At 33.0% G+C, this 10308-nt stretch overlaps 1 pseudogene; it reads right to left on the bottom strand.

The window, feature by feature from the left end:
* Positions 1-2261: 2261 nt before the first annotated feature.
* Positions 2262-4789, bottom strand: LOC140861534 (uncharacterized; annotated as a pseudogene).
* Between the last annotated feature and the right edge of the window lie 5519 nt (positions 4790-10308).

The following is a 10308-nucleotide window of genomic DNA, read 5'->3' as shown; positions in this document are numbered from 1 at the left end:
TTATTAATCCAACATCATCCCTTGTTTACTTACAAAAAGTCCATTTTTCTCAAATCTGAAAGCCCGTCATTAAACCATAATTTTACGTGATATATCATCCCTAATTTCTCATGGTATAACATATCCTGACTTATATCTTTGAAAAAAAATCAACGTAAAACCTGATCTACCCTTCCGTGATTTTTTCGTTTATCACCTTCTTTCGTTTCCCTCCCATTTCCTTTTTTTCCCTCCCAATTTCTCCTATTTTATGGCTCCATCTCCATTTACCGTCGTTGAATTGATGTGCATTGTTCCTGTGTTTTGGCTTCTATGATCGTGGCAAGCAAAGGACTCTTCTTTTCTTTTTATCTTATATGATTTGGCTTTTGATTTCAAAATTGTTTAACATATTAATTCTTTGATAATTTTTCATGGATTTATGTATTTTCCTAGGTTCATGTTCTTCTATGGTTTTAATTTTTTTGTATCATTTTAATAGTATCAGTATTATTTATCCATATTTAATTTTATCCCAATAAGTAATTCACCCTTAGCGGCATAAGATTACCACACAAAGGAGCTCTGGCCCCACATAATTATGTGGGGTCCAGACCCCATGAAGGATCAAGATTCATCCGATGGATCATAGAACTTTTCTTAGGGCTAAGATTTTTGATCAAACGAAACCAAAAGCATCCTCGAAATAATGTACAAATATCGGAACAATTAAGATGACCGATTTATATATTGACTTCAATTAAATTTCATCGTTATTAATTGGTGTGACTTAATCGAAAATTAATTTTGTAAATATAATTGACAACATAAATAAATCGAAATTATCTATGCAGCGGGCCGGGATTAAAAATTAATATGTAAATATGCATCGGAATTATTTTTCACTTTTTTATTTTTCATTTTTTCTTGGGAATCTGTGAAGTGAGTGTCGCTGAAAATTAAAAATTATGTGCAAATGTACTTGATCATGTATGTTGATATGTATATATGAATTGTTATTTGAAGTTTGAGAAATAAATCTAATTTCCTATAAGTAAGAATCATGCATGGGATTCTAGATCGTAATTGAGTAATGTTGCGAATTAAGATTATTGGGACGTACAATTCGTTCTGTTACGTGAAAAGATGTGATCGTAATGCATAAATATATATTGGAGCTTTAATTTAATCAAATTTCACTAATATATTTATTTATTTACAATCATGCTGATCAATTTATTACCTCCAATTCGAAATTATCGGTAATATTAAGAAACTAACTACATGATATATATAGAGTCAAATACAATACATTTTTTAAAAAAAATTATAATTGGGACATGCATGCCTCTCGTTTTAATTATGCATATACGATCGAGCTGTGGAGATGGCTGAATCCGAGATGAATATTATACATAAGTTTTTTTTTAACAAAAATAAAATAAAATAAAATTAGGGTATATATTCGTCATACAAGAAACACCCATTTTACTTTAAAATGTCACTTAGAAGAGACATATATGCCCGACTCATTTTTATAATACGTGTAGAATTGATATTTGGATTTGTGCTCGATCTAAAGAAATTGCATGAAATTAATATGCAATTAATTAATTCTGGTCGAACCTAATTATGTTGATGCACCACACACAACATGAGCATTTAATGTATAGATGGACGTGTGACGGGTAATTATATATATTATGGTTTTTATATATCTATCATTTTTATTTTAACATCTATCAATAAGTGATCAATCTTATATTTATGTTAATTATTGATCAACAATTATTATTTTGACTCTGATCCTCGAGCTTAATTATGTTGAAACATACATCGTGTATCATATGTACGTAATTAAGCAAATAGAATTATTGTATGCATGGTTTTTAATTTGAATTAATTAGTTTGCTTAGAAATTTTTATTTGAAATATACTATGTGCTTCTTTTCGATACCCTTCTCTCTCCCTCGCTCCTTTATTTATTTATTTATTTTAAATATCATATTCCCACAAACGTTCTCTCCAAAATTATCTTCCTTTCTCTCTTATTTCTTTCCTCTTTTGATTTCTGCTTATTTGTAACCAGTGCCGTACCTGAAAGTTTCTAGGCCTGAAGCGAACTTTAAATTTTGGGCCCTATTCAAATGTGCTATCAATTTCCTGATGAGTTTTTTTTATTATTATAACCTATAAAATATAAAATAAAATATAAATAAATTATATTTTTAAATATTGTAATGTAATAAGAAATAAGAAATAAAAAATAAAAAAATTACCAGTCACTTAAACATCACACATCTCGTCCTTTTTGCCGCAAAAACATCAATTAAGCTTGCATAATAAAGATATTCAACAATTCTTTTCTCAATTGATAACATAGCCAATCCATTCAATCTCTCTTGTGACATTGTTGATCGAAGATAAATTTTGATCAATTTTAGTTTGGAAAAACTTCTTTCTGCAGTTGCAACTGTAACTGTAACTGGTATAGTCAACAAGATTCTGTATGCAACATAAGCATTTGGGTAACACCCATCCATTTTCTTCAAATAATTTAATACATTTATCGCTCTTTTAACTTCTGTTGGTAAAGAGAACCTCAATATCGTTAACCCATGAATAAATCTTGCTCATTAATGTCAGATGTGTCATTATGCATCAAACATTGTTCAAGATTGTCACAAGATCTCAATAAACTATCATCATCAACACATCTTAATTTCTCCAAACTAAACAAGAACCCAAAAATTTCTTCATATTTTTGAAATTGTTCAAATCTATTCTGCAATGATGAACAAGCTTGATCAACCAAAAATAGAAAGTAATTAATCCTGAAAGATTCCTCTGCTGATTGTGTTACCTCATCAACACTACTTTCATCAAATTGCTTCTTTCTTCGAATGATACGCTTCTCTTTGAATACAGGTTCAATTCCCAATTTCGCAACCATTTGTTTAGCTTCATTGACAACACTATCAAAACCAAATTCTCTATACTCTTTCAAGTTCAACATAAGTCCATTTATTTGTTTGATCGCAACATAATGTCTATACTTTCATCTTGAAGCAACTTACTCACAATGTTTATTGAGTGCAACAACTTATTCCAAACCACTAAGCCAACCAAGAATTCAAAATCTTGTAGCTCGTATAATGCTAAAGATTCACTTTCACTCTTCGCTTTAGGATCTTCGCTTGTGTCTGCCAAGTGAAACAAAACATCTATGATTTTTGAAATTTGTTCTTTTATGGGTTTCACACTTTCAATGCGGCGTTCCCACCGTGTTTGTGACAATGGTTTAAGTGTTAAACCATCCACATGATCTTTGAAAATTTTCCGCCTCTTGGTTGAAGATGAAAACAAAGTATATATGCGTTGTATTACTCCAAACAACGACATAGCATTGGGACAACAATTTGTCATATCACATAAAGCTAGATTAAGACTATGACATCTACATGGAGTGTAAAAAGCTCTGGGATTGATATCTAATAATTTTTTTTGTACACCATTATGCTTTCCTTTCATGTTTGATCCATTGTCATAACCCTGACCTCGTACATCATCAACTTGAAGTCCAAGATTTCTCAATGCAGATTTTATTTCGACAAAAAGTTCATATCCTGATGTATCATCAACTTTAAAAAATTCAACCCAATATTCTTCTATCACTGCAGAGCCCGTTGAATCATCTACGCAACATATTACAAGTGACATTTGTTCTTCATGGCTTGCATCTGGAGTGCAATCTAATATAACCGAGAAATATTTGACTCTTTTAACATTTGCAATAATTGATTTCTTTACTTCATTTGCCAGCAGTGTATCAACTCATTCTGAATTTTGGGGCCAAGATATGTATGATGAACTTTACTTGATTCTATGCGTCGAACATGCTCTTTCATAATTGGATCAAACTCGGCAATCATTTCAATCATTTGCAAAAAGTTTCCATTGTTATCAACATAAATTTTCTCAGAATCTCCTCGAAATGCCAAGTTATTTTTGGCCAATCTATGCACAACAACTATTATTCTCTTTAATAATTTCCTCCAATGTTTCTTTTCTTTATTGATTTCTACTTGTATAGATGCATCAATTGTCTTGTTTTTTTTGTAACCTTCTCTCCAATTCAAGCCAACCACTCATGCAATCAATGTGCTCCTTACTAGCTTCATGATTTTTCAGACTTCGACTCAAATTACGCCAATCTTTGTATCCTTCATTAGCCAATTGACCAATTTTATTCATTGTAGTCTGCATTTTGAACAATTTGCAACAAAAGCATAATATTTTGTCCAAGGAAATAGAGTAAACTAGCCATCTCCTATCATTTCTTTCTCCATTTAGAAGTAATCGTTTATAATGTGACACATCAAAATGTCTATCATTATCGTCTTTAGGGAACACGTACAACTCCATCAACTCTACTTGGACCCCTTTCAGCTAAAAAGTCCAAATATTCTGATCAATTTTATCCCAATTTTCCTGGATCATCAACATTTAACGGAAATAAATTCTCTTGATTTTCAGACTGAGTGTTTTCAAAGTAGACATTTAGCACCATTGTAGTGATGAGTTGACTCACATCTTCAATCACATTTGTAGGAGGATCAAGGTCTTCAACATTAACAGTGTTTTGATTTTTTCCATCCATATTTGTGGGATTATTGATTGTTTCTTCCGTTTTCGTTTGCTTGTTGGTTGGAAAATATTTATCAATATCTCCACTCTGACTTCGAATTAATGCTTCAACTTTTTGTTTTCTTTTTCGTTTTTGATAACCAGACAAATGTTTAGGAGCCATATATTGATCCTAACATGAATAAAAAAATACAAATAAATTATTTGCTAATTTCCTATTACCAATGACAAATAAAAAAAATTAATAAAATTAAAAAAATTAAACTTTAGCTTACTGTATGAAAGAATCTAACCTTGAATACACGTGTTTGCTCTCTAAAATTTTGTTCTCCTAATTTTCCTGCAAATAAATTTCAATATTCGAAAAAATACATTAATTTCGCAATAAAATTTATAAGAGTTGATACATACTTTACATTTTTTTTATAATTATCTGATTTTTTTTCAAACAAATTCAGTTTATTGATTTAGATAGAAATTTTCAATAAAATTTTCCAAAATCTTACCTTGTTTTGATGTTTTCTTGGTTATAGTACAACAGTTGGCTATTTAGACAAGTTGGAATAAATCAAATCCACCTATTAATAAACAAAGAATGAAAAATATACATTAGAAAATTATTAACGATTTTCCTTTAAAAAAAATAGATGGAATCGTCATTAGAGAAAAAAAATAATACCTCAAAGTTGAATGCTAAATCAAATGAAATTTATTGAAATCCACAGAACCACAACTACACGAGCAAAGTGGGAAGAAATTTTAAGAATTAGAATTGAAAGTGACCGAAGAATATTGTATTTCTAGGTTTAAAAAAAACTAAAAAATAATAATAATGGGCTTAATTTAATTTTTGGGCTTCAAACATATATACATATATATTAGGTTTTTTTTGGGCCCCATGTGAAGCAAATTATTCTTGAGATTACGTCCAAGTCCGGGCCTTTCTGTAACAGGCGGTTGAGCAAATTGTATTTGGAAAGATGGATATTGTAAGAAAATAAGGGGTGCACATAAACAGTTTTGGGTGTTATCACAAGGTAATGACAATATCTTCAATAATACCTTGAGTAATATGCAGCGGAAAATAATTAAAGCGTGAATAAAATGAACAAGTAACCAAATAAATAGACTCAGATTTTTAAGAAAGAGTAGTATAAAATACTCTTGCAGCACCTCAGGGAAAAACTTTCACTAAAAAATATTCAAAGAGTTTTACAAACCCTAAAACTAGTGAATATGGTAAAAACAATTTTCTCAACACAAGTGAGAAAGTAAAGAATAAAAGTTCTCCTAAAAATTTTATATAAAATAGAATAAAGAAAACGAATCAAGGAGAAAAATCGTTGATGCCAGAAACTCGATGAAACACCACTCTTCGATCTACGATCTTCAAGTGTTCTTCACGGCATCAAGTAATCATGATTGATACGAGCTTCAGAAGATCTTCAGTTCTTCTCTCAATATACGTACGTGAAGCTCTTAGGAAAAATTCAAGTCATCCCTCTCTTGTACATGCCTTATGAGATTATATAGAAGAAACCCTTCTTCTCTTGGTTTCCTTGTAGGCGTGAAATTTTTCTAGATTTGATCATATCAAATCTACATAAATAAGAAAAGATTAGTTAGATATAAGATAAGTAAATATTATAATTAAGCATAATAATATCTCAAATCTACTTTATTAAGGACATAAATAACTTATCTAAAAAAGTTAGTTCATGTCCAAGAAAGACAAAAGATATTAAATAAAATCTTTTTAAGATTGAGGATTTTTAGGAATAAAATATTCCTTTTCAATCTCCCCCTTTTTGCCTTTTTGGACAAAACACCTTAAAATAATTCAACTCAACTCCCCCTTAATCAAACTTCCCCTAAACAGATTCTCCTCCTAAGTATAAGCCGAGGTGTTGTCACTAGATGTTGGCAACATCTAGCTACAACACTTCAGACCAATAAGCATATGTAAAAATAAAAAACAAATAAGACATTCAGAGTTTGAATATAAAGACAGTTTTAATTAGGAGTAGAGCAAACAAAAACTTATCAGCAAAAAAAAAAAAAACTAAAAAAAAATGAAACATACTAAACAATCTAAAATTGATTGCTCTCAGATGAGCCATCATCATCGGCAACATCTTCTTCGGCAGCCGCATCACTTTCTTCTCCCCTTTTCTGTCCAGAAGAGCCAGCCCCACTGAGCAAAGACTCGTAGTGAGTCTTCAACCCTTTATAATAGGCTAGATCAGCATGCAACATTTGAGATTGAATAAATGCAGTATCCATGTTATGAGCAGCAGAGGGAGGTACAAAAATTGTAGTGGCAGAGGAGGTGTTGGCAACATCTGCCACAACACCTGCAACATCACCTGACTCGGACCAAGGTAGGTCTATCTTTCTGTTTCCTCGCAGCAGTGCAGGTGCAATCTTCAACAGCTCTCCAGGTTCAGTAAGAACCACATCATCATCCTTTTCAATCTCTTGAGACAACATCATGGAATAGATCATGGATGGATATGGCAGCTTCAAAGTAGGTTGAGCACAATCTGTAAAAGCCATGACTGTGTTGAACACTAGTCGACCATAATTAAAAGCGACTCCTGTGCCAATAGCATACAAGACATGAGCTTGATTCTTGGTAACCACACTAGAATTCCCAGAAGGAGTCCATGTCTTCACCGAAGTCTTGTGCAGCACAGAGTACAAGGAGGTGAGCTTGGCAACGTGCAGCTTCTTAGGGTGAGATGGAAATACTGTGACTTGACCGCCTGTAATAACAGAGGTCATCTGATCCAGGGAAGGTAGCACATCATCATCAGCAGAAGAGGTTCGGAGAAAACCATTAATAACTGCTGGGATAAACTCAACAATTTGTCCTCTTACATATACCTTCCCATATTTGACATATCGTGGGTCCTTCACGGCTTCAGTCAAATTGCAGTAAAATTCACGAACAAGTTCCTTACAGTATGGAGTGGCAGTAGTGACCGTAGACAACAAATTTCTGACCTCAAAGAATAAAACCATATTCTGAGCTCCATAGCTTTCGAGATCAATATTGTGTTCCTCAAGGAACTCACGATCAGTATACTTGTCCCAAAAATATTCTATATCCTTGGAATAAAAAAAGGAGGAGTAAGACTAATTTACCCGATAGTCTTTCCCTAAGGTGTTGTTCAAAGTGTCGGCAACACCTTCCTCAGCATTTGTCTCAGAGTCATCAGATTTCAACTCTTCTTCCAATTCTTTCTCAGCATCTGAGTCTTCACTAGAGTCAGTGCTGGAACTATCAGAGGAATGAAGATGGTTGTCAGCAAATTCCTATAGCATCTCCTTATCTGGTTCATCATCGGAGTTTTGAGGAGAGACAACAGGCTTTTGGCCTTTTTGTTGCTTCAAGTCAGTAATGAATTTGGCAATAGAGGCTTCCTCATCATCGGAAAATACAAGAGGAGCAGCAATAGATGTCTCCTCAACAGAAACAGAAGCAAATGCATCTTCCTTGCCATCAGAAGCAAATGGAGTCAGAGACTCTGTTGAATCATCAGTAGAAGAGGAGTCTTCCTTTGGTTGTTCTTCTACTTCAAAAAGGACTGGGATAGTTGGAACAGATGGTTCCATGGCACTCGCCTTTCCTCTTTTCCGATGCACTAGCTTAAAATCTTCATCAGAGCTCGCATCACCAGAGGAAAATTCGGTGTCCACCAGAGAAGGTCTCAATGGTTGACCCTTCCCATGAAATCTCTTTGAGGCAGTATAATCTGGATTGTATCCGACTTGTCTCTTGGATCGAAGAGTCAAGGGTTTTGCCGAAAACACTTTATTAATATTAGAGATGTCTGGTAGATTCTCCATGTCAATTTCATTATTGGGCTCTCCTGGTGCAATGGAATCCAGGGAAACGGGTTCTTCAGCAACTGGATCAATAGCTTACTCATTCATGGAGTGTGGTGACGGAGGTGTTGTAACACCTTGAGTAGCATCCCCAGTAAATCCCATCTCAGAGCGGATGTCTTGAGGATCAAAGTCTTTTCCTGCCATTAAAATTTTTGAGAGTAAAAGAACGAGAGAAATTTAGGGCAGGTAAGATCAGGGGTGATAGACGAGAATCAATATAAAAGGAAGAAAATATTGTATTTCCTTAACCAGATTGAGTATAACATATATTACACCCCACACTCTCTCTCCTATTATCTTCAGAACTACATCCCCTCTAACGGTAAAAAAATCCCCCAACGGTAACACATCCTAACGGTACTCTAATCTGATTTAATTTGGAAACAAATCTTTTCGATTTTCACTGATAATCTAGGCCCAAATATTTTACCAAAAATTTCCAAATTAAACTCCTCATCGAAATATAACTCCACTGAAACAAAATCCAATCACATTAAAATTCAAAAAATTCAGTGGATAGGGCAAAAATCAAAATTTTTTTCAATCAGAATTCCTAACCTTTTGGCCAAACAATATTCACAAAAAAATATGCATGTCCTAATTATGTCTAAACAGAACATGACATTAAAAAATGAGATCACATGCAAAAATTATATGTTGACAAGTGATGTGTTTTCAACGATGTTAGCAACATATTCCAGTAACACTTTAGGATTCTAAAAAATTTGTTATCCATTTCATTATTACAGAAGTGGTAGCCTGCACACTAAAGGAAACGATCTTCAATGGACCCCTTTAGGTAGATTTTTGCATTTGCTTTTGATTTTCAAACAAATTTGATGATTAAATCATTTAATGTTTAACCTTTTTTGTTCATTTGAGTTTCTGAATTTGAGAAATCACTTTTCATTTGGGACACGATCATGGATACACGAACATCCATCCACTACTTTGTGACTTAGTCAGAATTCTTCTTCAATTAATCCATATTAAACTGTAAAACATTTTGCAAAGAATCCTGAGTGAAAACTAGTCAATGGTTACAAGGTATCAAACACATCACATCACAGAATGAATGCATGAATGCAATATACCTAATAAACCTAAAATGCACATGCATTAAAAGGTGCTGTCGCAGGGTGTTGGCAACACCCTAGAAAACATCTTTGTTCTATCTATAATGCACACATACTGAGAGATTTCCTTAGATTAAAGAATATCTTGAAATCCAAAGCTTTTGTGAATATATCAGCTAAATGATTATTTGTTCTAACAAACTCAATTAAGATCATTCTTTTCTCAACTAAATCTCAAATGAAGTGATGTCTAATGTCAATGTGTTTGGTTTGAGAGTGTTGTACAGGATTTTTGGATATATCAATGTCACTAGAATTATCACAGTACACAATAGGAGTTTCACTCTTAATTCCATAATCATTCAGCATTTGATTCATCCATAGGAGTTGTGAGCAATAACTACCTACAGAAACATATTCAGACTCGGCAGTAGAAAGTGAGACACAATTTTGTTTCTTACTATACCATGACATTAGGTTATTTCCCAAGTAGAAACATCCTCCCGAAGTGCTCTTTCTCTCATCTAAATCTCCAGCCCAATCAGCATCACTAAATCCTACCAAATTCGAATTGGTTTCTTTAGTGTACCACAAACCCAAATTCAAGACACCTGCCACATATTTTAGTATATGTTTCACAGCATTTACGTGAAAATTTTTTGGGTTAGACTGATATCTAGCACACATAAAAATACTATACATGATATTAGGT

This window comes from Henckelia pumila, chromosome 4, assembly GCF_033568475.1.
Source record: "Henckelia pumila isolate YLH828 chromosome 4, ASM3356847v2, whole genome shotgun sequence".
Classification (NCBI taxonomy): domain Eukaryota; kingdom Viridiplantae; phylum Streptophyta; class Magnoliopsida; order Lamiales; family Gesneriaceae; genus Henckelia; species Henckelia pumila.
Note: the sequence above shows the minus strand (reverse complement) of the source record. Positions and strands in the feature narration are given on the sequence as shown.